The sequence below is a fragment of the Pinus tabuliformis genome, chromosome 7 (genome assembly GCF_031772625.1).
Source record: "Pinus tabuliformis cultivar Carrire ecotype Pingquan chromosome 7, CPIR1, whole genome shotgun sequence".
In the NCBI taxonomy this organism is placed as follows: Eukaryota; Viridiplantae; Streptophyta; class Pinopsida; order Pinales; family Pinaceae; genus Pinus; species Pinus tabuliformis.
Window position 1 is genome coordinate 87721472 of NC_142293.1, and position 3418 is coordinate 87724889.

General features: G+C 37.2%; 1 pseudogene; it reads left to right on the forward strand.

Annotated features, from left to right (window-relative positions):
* The first annotated feature begins 352 nt into the window (after positions 1–352).
* Positions 353–1552, forward strand: LOC149245385 (cytochrome P450 734A1 pseudogene; annotated as a pseudogene).
* Positions 1553–3418: the final 1866 nt, after the last annotated feature.

The window sequence follows — 3418 nt, forward strand, 5'->3', positions numbered from 1 at the left end:
ACCTCTTGAAGTTGGGCGAGCGAGAAGGCAAGTAGTTGGGAACTCTCTAAGAGAAGAGAAGCCAGATCGAGGGACAAACGGAAGACACCGGTTAGTCCATCCATCTCTCTCTTCATTCTTAATTCATAAAGGAAGAATACTAGAATAGCTGTCTCTGTTTGTTGCTAAGGCACTGTCACACCTTAGGTGTATAGGATCGTCCTGCATAGGCATTTTTCCCCACAACACTCACCCTACTTATTTCTCCAATTTCTCTGCAGATTTTCTGGAATTTGTTGAGTGCTAAGATTCTCAATAATTATCTCTTCGACCTGGCTATAATAACTTCTACACTTTAGTAATTGCTATTTCTATGGAGATGGATCTCACATGCACCTTGTCGTTGGTTCTGCTTTTCACCTTTGTGTTTACTTTGGTGAGAATTGTGATAAAAGTATGGTGGAAGCCTGGTCGAATGAAGAAGTATTTTGAATCGCAGGGTATCTCGGGTCCCCCATACAGACTGCTGTATGGAAACACAACGGAAGTCATTCAAATGATGAAGGAAACCTACTCAGCTCCCATGGAGTTCTCCCATGATATTTTTTCTCGAGTTCTTCCAGAGCTTCATTCTTCGACCAATACCTACGACGAGAATTTCATGTACTGGTTCGGTCCTGTGCCAAGAATTGTTATTCCCCAGCCAGAGTTGATTAGGGAGATGCTGTGCAATAAATCAAAGCAGTACGAGAAACCAGAGCCGACAACCCACGTAAGGCAGCTGCTGGGCGATGGCCTTGCGACTTCTCAGGGAGAAAAATGGTGCAGACAAAGAAGACTCATCAGTCCTGCTTTCCATGCAGAGGCTCTAAAGTCTATGGTACCAGAGGTTGTGGCGAGTACATCATCTCTATTAAACAAATGGGAGCAGGCAATCACTTCTGGTACGCAAGAAATAGAAGTCGTAGAATAATTCCAGAATCTCACTGCCGATGTCATTGCTAGAACTGCTTTCAGCTCTAGCTATCTCCAATGAAAACACATATTTGATCTACAGAGTGAGCAAGCGATTCTCGTTACCGAAAGTTATTGTAACTTCATCATTCCAGGTTACAGGTTTTTTCCCACCAGAGGAAATTTGAAAGGCCGAAGGTTAGACCGGGAAATACAGAGGTCACTGAGGCAGATAATCACTGATCGCCAAAGAAATGCAACGGTGGAAAAAGGCAGGAACCCCTACGGCAAAGATCTGCTTGGCTTGATGATGGCAGCAACTAACAACGATGAAGTGAAGACGCATGTCAGCATGTCTTTTCAAGATATGATTGATGAATGCAAGACCCTCTTCGTGGTGGGACATGAGACAACCTCCCTTTTACTCGCATGGACTGCCATACTCCTTGCCATGCACACACAATGGCAGGAGCTCGCAAGAAAGGAAGTGATAAGCGTATGTAACAATGAGGGTCCTAATGCCGAGGTCCTTGGTCACCTGAAAATCGTCAATATGGTTCTTCATGAGCTGTTGAGGCTTTATCCGCCAGTACCCTTTATGGTAACAAAAAAAAAATAGCTAATTTTTTTATTTATTTATTTTAATAATAATATGTATATATATGATACATATATTATTATTATTTTGTGGAATTTTTATTTTTTTTTAAATTAAAAAAAAAAAAAAAAAAACTAAATTTCATCTAAAAATTTAAAGATGACTTTTTTCATTCACAAAATTCTTTATTGTCTTTTTGCAAATTAGTTCTCCAGCAAGAGTATTTTTATTTGAACAAAATCAATAGATTTTTTGATCTTCCTGATCGCACGAAGCACAGGAAGAGAGCATACTAATCGCTTGATTTGTTTTTATTTATGCATGGGTTTTTTTTTTTTTAAAGACGAAATTTAAAACTAGCTAAACACTAAAACATCAGAAAACTCAAACTTAAACTCCTTTGTGAAGATCCTGTTGTCACCAGGTTTCACAAATTATTTTGTCTAAAGAAAAATACTAGTACTGAATTAAATTCCTAATGCCTAATCCCTTAGCACCATCCCCGGCAACGGCGCCAAAATGTTGGGCAATTTATTTTCTTAAATTGTTTTCATTAAATTATCAACCAGGAAGTAATCTTGTGATGGTGCCAGCAATATATATGCAGGAGTAGGCAACTAATTCTATGTCTAGCTAAATTATTTACAATTCAATATAATATGCAAGGGAAGAGGCTCCTAATGAAGGAGGTCTTGGTTTTCCTTCCCTACAATATCATAGAGAAATCATTGATTACATAAAACCAGAAACTTGAAATAAAGACAAGAGAATGAACTTTAATTGTTGTTCAGATTCAAAGAGAGAGAAAGACTAACTTATTCTCTTGATTGTCCCCTCATATACTAATCCAAACTAAACTAAGATTCATTCATAAGCGTAAGAAATGAAATGACTTGAAACATAAAAGGATTTCAATTATCATACAAATCAAATGGAGAGAGAGCCTAACTTAGACTCTTGGTTATCTACTCATATGATACTTGAAACATAAAAGCAAAAAAAATGAGTTTCATTTATCATGCAAATCAAATAGAGAAAGAGCCTAACTTAGACCCTTGGTTGTCCTCTCATATGCTGATAAGATTTAAAACTCATTCATCAATCATAAAAAAATCCTCAAACATCTAAGCAATTAAATGAAATAAGATCTAATATGAAATAACATGTTCCTTTGATCCTTCTAGAGTGAGCTCAATTCTCCTAAGAACAAAGTCACAAGCTATTCCATAAACTACATTAAGGCAACTTATACCTAAAACTACATAATGGAAATATATGTAAAATGAAGCTTTATTCTATTCCATCATAAGTTGGATACATGCTTCAAGAGTCCTCCCTTTGGAATGGAGGAGGTACTCCTATTTATACAATGGGATGAGATAACAAACTCATAATGATGATCCACTAATCTCTCTTTAGTTCCATACATTTCTCAACCATCTAGACACGTAACCCTATCCTCCATGATCTCCTCCATGAGTTCCATGATCTTCTCCATGAGATCATGATCTTTTCCATGAGGCTTATCTTATCAAATTCGAATTTGATCATTCAAGACCACATAAAGATGCCTTGGAAGCTTCCTTTGTACCTACACATGTCAACAAACTCATTCTAATTGTTAGGTATAAGTATAAGCATATTATTTTCTAAATTTTAGCCATAAATCCACTTAAAAATGTTAAGAATTAATAAACTTTGGAAAAGCATAGTTATAACCCAATAATGAGGTAAATGTAATGATGTGGAGGTGGAATGGAGGTGACATGAAGGTAAAATGTGAAGGTATTGGTGAATAATGGAGTGAAAATAGGGACTATTTTGAGGCCCAACAGCGGGTAACCTCTGTGCGCGTTCGCGATAGTGCCCGAAGATGGATCCGAAAGG